Here is an 11,344-nt window from a genome sequence, read left to right as displayed (position 1 = left end):
ATCTATGGTTCCTTTAATAACGAGTGCAATTACCGCTTCCTCAGTTTTGTTGAACTACAACTAATTTCTTGAACTACAAGGTAGTTCAAAGTATGCTCATTGTGGGGGAGCAGTTAGAAACTCTACAGATCTGGGTTGCACCATCAGATACCGAGGGTCCAAAAATTCCTGCCCATTCCATATTTCTAGAATGGCACTTACATAATCTAAATCAATCTTTTACTTTTCTAATATTGACTATCTGTCAAAGCCTACTTGGTATGAGTTGAAATACCATGTTCTGTCAAAAACTACCATTCTTATGGGGAGACAGGGAGAAACTACCTTTCAAACGATCTCAACAAGGGAGCAACATTGGAGGCAAGACATGAATGATAAGAAGGAAGAACCCATGCAAAGATCTAGGGGAGACCATTCTCTGCAGAAGGAAACAGTAAGTTCAAATCTTTGAACTAGAAGGGCATTTGGACTGCTTAAGACACAGGCAATGCCTCCCGAGGACCAGAATGGAATGCTTCGTTACTTGTCCATTATCAGAAGGACCAGAACCATTATTCCATGTCAAACAAGGGAGTCCTTTGGTGAAGTAAGGAAGCCTTGCTCTGATAATCTTTTTCAGTTCTTGGATCTGTTTCTTCATTTGTGAAGTGGGAAGCTTGACTGAGATCGTGACTGAGCTCACTTCCTACTCTAAAAAGGTATGTGTATTTCATCCTACAAGGAAAAAAGATGCAAAGTGTCATTAGCTTACATGGAAAAAACTGAGTGGGCATCTACTCTGTTTACAACAGGGCCAGTGTTGCTGCCGCTATCCATGCACCAAAAGGAATACCATTGGCCCTCATCATCCCCTACAACAAGCTCCCCATCTAGTTACTAGTTCTTAAAAGAAGACGGTAACGCCTGGAAATATAACTTTTGATCCAGCAGCTCAACTTCTAAGAATACATCTTACAAAAATAATCATACTTGTGCACAAAACTTTGATACCACAATGTTCATTTTGCATCAAAGCATTGAGAATAGTAGATAAAATTAGAAGATGTAAATTAATAATGGTACATCGATGCAACAAAACTCTATGTAGTCATTAAAACCCATGTTGTAGAATAATACTTAAGGATGCGCGCTTGGTTCATAAGGCACATAACCCTTTTAAATTAAAAAGGGTTGCAGCACATTATCTTTGGTACGTATCACTTTCACTAATAACAGTATAAATGTGCACAGGAAAAAAACCTAGAAAGCTAACACACCAAAGGATGAACACTTACCAGCAGTTTCTTGTCTCTGGGTTTATCTCTATCTTCCAACATTTCTCTAAATGACACATATTTTCTTACCTTTAAGGCAATGCGTTATTAGTTGGCATAGTCAAAGAGAGTGTTTCTCAATCTCAGCACTACTGATATTTGGAATGGATCTTTCTTTGTGGTGGGGCAAATGCTTCTAGATGCTGCTAGGTGTCCCATGGGAGCTAAATCCCTCCTGGTGGTGAACCACCAGTCTACGCCTAAAATCGTAACTCACTGACAGAAGTTAATGACCATGAATTAAAGCAGATTATTCAAAATGTTTCAGATGTGTGCAGTTGGGGTTTTTTTTCCCCCACTTTGAAGAAGTCACTGTCATGTTCAACATATGACCCAAAGTAATATTTGTTCCAGAAGAGGCCATTTCCTCAGATGTATCAAAGAAGAGCACCTAAGAGGTTCCAAGACATCATCTGGTCGATTTCTAGGAGGTTCACACTTTCAAAAGATGAAGTCATGCCAGTCTAATGGGTCATTTGCTTCCCATCTGTCCTCACACCGAACCAGAGAACATGAGATAAACAGAACACCCTAAGTACCATCATTTTCAGTGATTGAATGTTGCTTCCACATACTACATAAATGCAACAGATGCAAGAAAATCCCCAAGGGGTTTGAGAAATTTAACCATGTTAGCCTGAGCGGACTCGGCCATTGAGATGCATTTATTGAGCCCCTACTATGTGCCTCATACTGTTCTAGGTTCTGTGGATGCAGAGGTGGACACAAGCAAGACGCGTCTATTGCGCAGCCCCGAGCCCTGAGCCCGGAGCAGTCGGGTTGCTGGAGGAACAGGAAAAGAAATGGGTGAAGTAGAGCAAACACAACTCAAGTAAAGGAGGAGGAAGGAGGAAGCGGGGGTCTGGGCAGGTGCTCTTTGATGGGGTTTAGCAGGAAGTTGGGGTGGCACTCTCATTTTGGGGAAAGGTACTAGAGGGTAGCAGGCAGAGGAGGACAAGATCTAGAATATGCTTTTGCACCATCACCTTGACCCCGGGCAGGGCTGGAGCAGAGCAGGACAACAGCTGTGGGAGGCCTGAAGCTGAAGCGGAAGCTCCAGAGAACCAAGCAGTGACTAATGACAGAGAGCGGGAATGCCAGGGCCTTGGAAACCCATTTTTATTTTTAAATAGGCTAACAGCCAGGAAGTAGGGCATTTTGTCACTTCCTTAGGAGTCAAAGCCCAGAGGTTCCAGGAGCTCCCAGCTGTATAAGCAGCACACAGCACAGGCCAAAGCTGGGCCGGCTTCTGGGGAGAGCCTCATATTCTTTCTTTAAAATAAAAATAAAAATCCCTACTTAGTTGCTGATGCCTTAAACTCCACCATTTGAGACTCTTTTTAGTTTAGGTTTTCAGTTCAGGATCAAATCCAAATTCCCTTCCCAGAGACAAACCAGAAGGCAGTGATGGAGACTGGCCCCTAAGGAGCAGTGTGAGTGACCGTGAACTTTGGGGCAGTCAGAAGTCAGATGGGGCCGAAGGCTGCAAGTTCTTAGGGCTGAGGGACAGGAAGCACCGAGGGTGTACAGTGGGTGAGCCCTGCAGGGATGGGGGTGACTCCTGGGTGGCCATGTTGTGGCGGCAGGAGGAGGAGAGGCCAGTCCACTAGGACCCAAAAGAGTGCACAGGAGGCCAGGAAGGTGAGCTCTGGCCTTCCAGGTCTGGTGCGGAAAATGAGAGGTCCCGACTACCTCCTTCCGCTGCTGCTCTTCCCTCTTAGTCTCAGACAGAGCAGAAAGCCCCCCAGGGGAGGGAATCCTGAGAGGATCTTAGCAGGCAGCTCTCCCAGGCCACTCTGGGGGAGTAACACCAACATTTAATTTGCAAACCAAGTTCCGGAACAATGACAGGACTGAAATAGTTGTGATGGCTATGGAAAACACAGTTAAACTTCATCTTCTCTCTCAAGTTCATCCTTTTCAATAAACTTTGCTAGGTTTTTTGTTTGTTTGTTTTAAGAATCTTTTAACTCACCGATTTTTCCCCACTCAAATTTGGATGGCATTTAGACAAACATTGGTGTTATTTGGGTCCCAATCACATTTTCCTCTACATTTCACCCAGACTGTCCCACTACAGGGTACAGAAGCCCTGGGAATAGAGACCAAAAACTCTAGATTGTTATTCTCCTTATATTCTCTTCCCTTCATGTATTTGACCTTCAACTGGCCTCTTGTACTTTATTTTCTTTCACGTACTTAATAGTTATGGAATTTCTGTTATGCATCAGTAACTGGAGTAGAGGCTGAAGAGGAAAAAAATTAGATATTTGCTCTCTGCCCCAGAGGACCCACTTACATGGGAAGAATGTAGGAACAAGTCATTAAAATGCAAAGAACAAGCACTGTAATTAAGATGTGCCCAAAGTGAGGCACCTGGGTGGCTCAGTGGGTTAAAGCCTCTGCCTTCAGCTCAGGTCATGATCTCAGGATCCTGGAATGGAGCCCCGCATTGGGCTCTCTGCTCAGCTGAGAGCCTGCTTTCTCCTCTCTATATCTCTCTCTATCTTTCTCTGCCTACCTCTCTGCCTACTTGTGATCTGTCTGTTAAGTAAATAAAGAAAATCTTTAAAAAAAAAATAATAAGATGTGCCCAAAGCCGTAAAAGTATATGTACCAAATTTTAATCCACACTTTAAATCTTAAGTAAATAAATCCTATAAGTTTATCACCATGAATTTTGTAAAAAGTTTACTTAAATGCCACTTTTCCAATAATGTTTGTCCTATTTCTTATGTTACAGTGCCCCTCAGTGAAAGTTTAAGAGCACGGTACAGGACCTATATTTTCCCATTTGTTATGTTAGCTTGCCACCTGGTGGAATTTTCTTGCAACTGTACCTACAATTTTCTCCATTTCTTGTGTTAGAGTGCCATCGTGTGGAAATTTTATGTAATTGCTGCATCATTTATTTATTTATTTATTTTACAGCGCCGTCTAGTGGTTCCGTGATGCAATCGCAGCGCGCTGTTCATTTATTTATTTATTTATTTATTTATTCGTTCGTTCGTTCATTTATTTATTTATTTATCTATCTATCTGTCCATCCACCCGGTCATTTATTTAATTATTTATTCATTCGTTCGTTCTTTTGTTCTTTCATTCTTTCGTTTATTCTTTCTGTCGTTGTCCTTTTATTTATTCGTTTATTTATTTATGTGTTTATCTAGCCATCCATCCATCCATCTATTCATTCTTTTAGATAGCTAGTTAACTAGTTGGCTAGTTAGCTATTTATTTACAGTGCCTCCCAGTGGATTTATTGTGCAATTGCAGATCAGGGACGTTTTTCTTATTTCTCATGTTAGAGGGCTACCCTATGGAATTTTCATACAATTCCAAAGCAAATGTTTTCCTATTATTCAGGTTATAATGCCACCCAGTGGCACTTATCTGTAACTGCAGATTCCATAGGTTCCTCTATTAGGTTACAATGCCACCCAGTGGCTTTTATCTGTAACTGCGGATCCCATCGGTTCTCCTATTATTCAGGTTACAGCGCCACCCAGTGGAATTATCTTGCCATTGCATAACGTGTTTTTCTATAACAAGTTTCTCTTCAAAAGTGGAACGGGCCAATGAAACCTTTTCTAAGTTGTCTTCCAAAGGTTCATTACACCACTTTGCCGGTAGGAAAAACCAAATTAGTACGGTGACAGCATTATTACAAAAGTGAAAATCCATTACAGAGAATAGGTACTAAAGCAGTTCTTTCCAAAAGAATGAAGTGGTTGAACTCACTTGTGGTTAATGTGGGGGGTGAGGCGGGGAGCTGTATTCAGGTTAGAGTTCTACCTGGTGGAATTATAATGTAATTTCAGAGCACATGTACTTTTCCTATTACTCAAGTTAGTACACCATCTGGTAGAAGTATGTAATTGCAAAACAGCTATGTTTTTTTCTGCTGTTAGGGTGCCACCTGGTGGAATTCACCCAGAATTACATAACAGGTGTGCTTTCACTTCCTGAAACAAGAGTGCCACCTGGCAAGAATTACGTTGCAATTACAGGGGAAAAAAAAGTTTTCATACTTGTGCAAGAGTACCACTTGGTGGAATTGCCCCTTGTTAAAAGGTATACCAGTGATCCTTAAACTTCATGCCTATGCCACCTGGAGAGCTTTTTAAAAGAAATACTGCAGATCTCTACTCCTAGAATTTCTTACTGGGCGGATTTAGGATGGGACCTGGGAATTTGTATGTCTAATGAGGTGTTGGTTTATGTTGATGGAACTTGTCTGGGACTGCACTTTGAGAACCACTGAAATACTCCTTAAATTTTAGTTTCACACTTAATTTTTTTTCTCCTCCTATAATTTCTACAACTATTTCATTTTTGAAATGCTGGAGAGGTTAGGAAGCTTTGCTGTCCAGAGTCTTTCAAAGGAACTCAGGATACCTTTTGATTAAATCTACCAGTTGCTTTTTTTTTTTTTTAATAGAGAAAGAGCACATGTGCATAAGTTGGGGGGGGCAGAGGGAGAGGGAGAAGCAGACTCTGAGCTGAGTGGGGAGCCTCACCTGGGTCTTGATCTCAGGACCCTGAGATCATGACCTGAGCTAAAGGCAGATGCTTAACCATCCAAGCCACCCAGGCACCCCTTTACCAGTTGCTTTTGATGTTTTTACAAACTTATCTAAGTGACTATACAGTGTGGGATTTTGTCTGTTTTTATATCCCAAAATCCTAGAATGGATGCTCCTTAAATATCTGTTCGATGAATGAATGAACTGGGGCCTTCAACTTTGCCAGGTTGTTTGGATAAATGGGACAGCTTCCTGAAACTGGAGTTGGCAGAAACCTTATCTCCTTCCTTCCCTATAACGTCACTAGCATGTTACAATAAAAGAAGCCACGGAGAGAAATCTGTCAAAAATCATTTATTCCTACGCAGGTAGAGAACCTGCCATACAGCCTGTTCCCATATGCAGGGGAGGGCCTGCCTGGTCCTTCTCAGTGCTGACATGAGCTTCTGCCCAAAATGTTGATCCACGGCCAAGTCTTCAGTTAGTGACAACGCCAAGACCACTGCTTCAAAAGTGTTGGACCTCTGGCTTGTCAGATTCTTACATTCTATTCGTGCAAGGACTGGGGTCCCTCATCATCTTTTTAGCCAATAGCATGTCTTGAAGATCACTCAGTTCACTAATTGAAAATCATTTCTAACACTTTTTTAAAAAAGATTTTATTTATTTATTTGACAGAGAGATCACAAGTAGGCAGAGAGTCAGGCAGAGAGAGAGAGAGAGAGAGAAGCAGGCTCCCCGCTGAGCAAAGAGCCTGATGCAGGGCTCGATCCCAGGACCCTGAGATCGTGACCTGAGCCAAAGGCAGCAGCTTAATCCTCTGAACCACCCAGGTGCCGCCATTTCTAACACTTCTTAGGTGAATTAATAAGCTCTCGGGTGAAAATTTAAATAAGGTATTTGCGGGTCCTCTCAAATATGGACTTCTGGTTAGGGTCCTTCAAATGTTAGTAACCTGCCACTGGAGTATGGTTCCCTGATTAGGGCACTTCACAGGTTAACCGACTGCTCCTAACGTTGAGAAGATTAAAGTGAATTCACAGATGCATTTAAAGTACTCCGTTTATGCTGCATTATGTTAAAATAAATGGCAGACAGTATAAATTCAAGAAACATAAAGTTCTGTTCATGCACTTATTCCTTCACTCTTTATTAAAAGTCTTACATAACAGGAATTTAGACTAAAATTCAGGAATTCTGAGTTCTGCTCTCAGCTCTGCCTTTAACTAGCTGTGTGACCTCACACAAATTACTTAACCTCTCTGGGCCTTGGCTTGTTCATTTGTGAACAGAGGCCTAAATTAGCCATTGCTAAAGCTAGTCCAGCTCTAAACTGTCATGATTGCATTTTTTTTTTAGAAAGACACCAGGACCCCACCCCCGACCCCCCACCCCTGCAAGTCCCATCGCCCTCCAGGCTTTCTCAGCCCGAGGGTGGATTACCCTCCACCCCTCCCAGCATTCATTGTAACGAATTACCCTTTTTTAGGCACCTAGAATAGGAGGGGGTTATTTGCTCTCTTGGTGAGAATTGGAAAGACCGTCAGATCATTTTACGTGTTCTGGGGTTCAGCCACGAACCTGGGTGAGGAAGACAGCAAAACAACAAAGATCCTGGCAGAGAACCTCCCAGTTGGGGTGCCCCAGATGAGCTACAGGGATGCCAAGACACTGCTCCCCTACATTCACTGGAGGCCAGACCCCTTGTGGAGCTTCTCACGGGGGTGAGAGCAACCTGGTCTGGTCACGGTCATGCCACCGTGCCGCCCAAATGGCACGGTTCTGGCCGCAGGCTACTGCTGGATGCTGTGGGCCACATAGCACGCTGGCTACCTCGTGCCAGGGGAACAGGCAAGGGACACCCACCTGTGTCCCTTGCGCTTGCGGGCACTGGCCCAGGGTTGTCGTACCCGCACAGCCTTTGCCAGTTGCTGCCATTCTCCCAATGGGAAGGGCAATCTTGTTGTCTTTCTGTGCTTTCTCCAATGTCTCTTCTTTCTCCCTCTTTCCATATTTTTCTTTCCAGAAACATCCAGCTAGTCCTCCAGACCTAGGTTTTCCACCCGGCTTTAAATCTTTCTTTCTCTTCTCCATTCCCCTTTGACCTTTTCTTTCTTATCTATTCACTTTTGAATTTATTTTTTAAAAGATTTTTATTTATTTATTTGACAGACAGAGATCACAAGTAGGCAGAGAGGCAGGCAGAGAGAGAGAGGGAAGCAGGCTCCCTGACGAGCAGAGAGCCTGATGTGCGGCTCGATCCCACGACCCCGAGATCATGACCTGAGCTGAAGGCAGAGGCTTTAACCCACTGAGCCACCCAGGTACCCTACTCACTTTTGAGAAAGCCCAGCATGATTTTTATTTTCAAAGCAATTGCCAAGGAGCAAGTCCAAGAGAAATGACAAATACCAAAGTCCTCTAGCCGTTGGCCATTTGAGATTCTAGTTCTTCTCTCTGAAAGGACACCCGCTTATTTATGTGGGTGCTGGAAGACAGAATTCTTTTAAGGCACAGGTCCCAGGGCTGCCAGGAGGAGGAAATCGTTTTTTGCAACTGGGCATTTTATTGGAGGCATGCAGGCTCATTTGGGGGAAGGGCCTTGCTTCCGCGTGCGGGTAATCATCACTAATTCCTCCCCTCTCTCTGGCCAGGAGAGGATTCTCAGAGACCCTTTTTATGGTGTGGTCTGGCAGTCCAGCGCTCCACTGCCTTTAGAAAACTGCAAAATTCCTCGAAATCAAGGCACTTTGGAAACTGAGCAAAGTATTATGGTCTCAGAAAATGAGAGTGGGGAGTACTGCTCACCGCCGACAAGGGGTCAAGGCCAGCTGAGCTCCGCCGCGACATAGGCCTCCGCCCCACCTGCGAGCGAGCTGGTGCGCATGCGAGATCGACCTCCGCCGGCCTTTCCCAGCTGCAAGCCGCGGGACGGGGCCCATCAGCCGCCCGAGTGAGGCTGATGCGTGCTAGGCTGGAGAATCCCTGGTTGACACTTGATCTTAGCCTAAAAGACGGAGAAGCCATTGAAGCCTGCGTTCAAAGGACATGCCCGGACCGTGCTGTGTATGCAGGGGAAAAGCTGGGCGGCACTAGCTGGTAAGACGGACAAAATAATGGGATGGGATGATCCGCGTGTTTGCTTAAATTTCCTAGTTATGAACGGATCCAGAGGGCTGGCACTACTTCTCTTGGCTCCTGACTTTTCCCTGCATTTTCCCTGCTCGGTCTTCCGCACACCCAGCCGTGCTCAGCGGCATCATTCCCAGAAACGACCAGGATTCGCTTCAGTGGGGGTGAGGGGGTGGGTGAGGGTTGAGGGGGGATCCAAATGACGACAAATGAGAGAGATGGCCAAGGACCACTCAAGGAATTTTGTGCTTTGAGTTTTGTCGAAAGGATCATTTTGTTACCACATTTTGAAGGCTTAAGAACCATCAGCTGAGTGAAGCAATGCTTGAGTGAGCCACCAGAGGGCGCCAGAAAGTTGCGCTCAATGGTACCACAGCACAATGCCCCCTTTTTTAGCAAATGTTTTTAAGTACCCTCTTCATCATTCTGAAATGCAACTCGTAGATAATATGACCTACTGATACATCTAATTTTTATATATTTTAAAGACTATGATATAAAGAAGAAATGAAAGCAAAGTAAATTTATTAACTAATATGTATCCTTGGACGTGAGTACACGAAGCTACAATGGAGTGGTTAGATGTTTGCCCCCAAATGTGCAATCCCTGTGTCTGGGACAGTTGCGGGTGTAGACTGAAGTGGGGTGTTCAGTCAGTGACTCAGATCCCACTAGCAGCATTGCCATTGGTGATAGGATTTTTCTGCAATGGTAAACAAGTCTTGGAAAAGCCCAGAACAAACAAATTATTGACATAGTCTTTCCTCAGTTTACTTGGAAAATACATTAGTCTTCCCGGAACATTAATTCAAAAACTATTTTTTATTTCTCTGTAAAAGTGATTCAGAGTTTTGGTCAAGATATTATTATATATGGGTTTTTTTGTTTTTTTTTGCTTTTTGTTTTTTTTGTTTTTTGTTTTTTAAGATTTACAGAGATTACAAGTAGGCACAGAGGCAGTCAGGGAGAGAGGAGGAAGCAGGCTCTCCGCGGAGCAGAGAGCCTGATGTGGGGGTCGATCCCAGGACCCTGGGATCATGACCTGAGCTGAAAGCAGAGGCTTTAACCCACTGAGCCACCCAGGCGCCCCTATATATGGGTTTTAGATGCAGGTGTTTCACCAACATGAATGTCCAGAGGAATATGTAAAAGTCATGTGAGAGATAGGAAATTTTTGTTCCTATTTTTGTTTTGTTTTTTCTTTTTTTTTTTTTTTAAGATTTTTATTTATTTATTTAACAGAGAGAGATCACAAGTAGGCTGAGAGGCAGGCAGAGAGGAAGGGAAGCAGGCTCCCTGCTGAGCAGAGAGCCCAATGTGGGGCTCAATGCCAGGACCCTGAGATCATGACCCAAGCGGAAGGCAGAGGCTTAACCCACTGAGCCACCCAGGCGCCCCAGTTTTTGTTTTTTCTTTTATTTCTTTCTTTTCAGCGTAACAGAATTCATCGTTTATGCACCACACCCAGTGCAGGAAACGTTTTTATTGCACGGGATATCGGGCATCTAAGTTCAGGAGTACCTCCCACACACATCATTGAGACAACCCTCCACCCACAGAAGTGCCCATTGTGACCCATAGGGGACAGTTCCGAGGCCACTGAGAATCACTGGGATGGGAGGAGCATAAGTGAGAGAAGAGAGAGTTAAGAAATGCACGACCGGGCTCAGGACGGTTGAGTTAAGCAGCAACCAGGGTGCGGGTGAGCGAGGGTACGCATGCACTGGGTTCCCATCACCTTGCTGGTGAAGCAAGTGAACCTGGGACACCGCTCGCCTTTTGTCCAAGTCCCACTTTTTAGCCCCTTTACTACCACCTTAGAGTCAAAACAATTTCAAAATATCCAAAAATGCTATTTAAAAAATAGCTATAATGTTCTCTTTGGGACTTAGAGTTCTGAAGAGAGTTTAATGCTTCTTGGAAGGCATGGTAGCCATATGAATCGGATCTCTGAAATGTTTGCATACTGTTGGGTCCAGAATGTCACTTCTAGAAATCTATCCTAAAAAAAAAAAAATAATCTCTATGAGATGATAGCTACAAATATGCCTGGTTTATGATTGTAAAATCAAGTTTTTTGGATCAAGCTTGGTTTATGATTATAAAAATGGAAAACCATCTAATTATGCCATAGTAAGGGATTGGTTGATTTGCAACCACAATGTGCTTTTTAAAAATATTTTATTTATTTATCAGAGAGAGAGCTAGCCAGCAAGCGCATGCCAGAGCAGGCGGGGAGGGGTGAAGGGAGCCTGACGTGGGACTGGATCCCAGGACCCTTGATCATCACTTGAGTTGAAAGCAGATGCTTAAGCAACTGAGCCACCTAAGCACCTGCCTCCGTGTGCTTTTAAGAGTTAAAAATCTGGTGGT

The sequence above is a fragment of the Mustela nivalis genome (assembly GCF_964662115.1).
Source record: "Mustela nivalis genome assembly, chromosome: X".
NCBI lineage: Eukaryota > Metazoa > Chordata > Mammalia > Carnivora > Mustelidae > Mustela > Mustela nivalis.
This window is presented reverse-complemented; position numbering follows the sequence as displayed.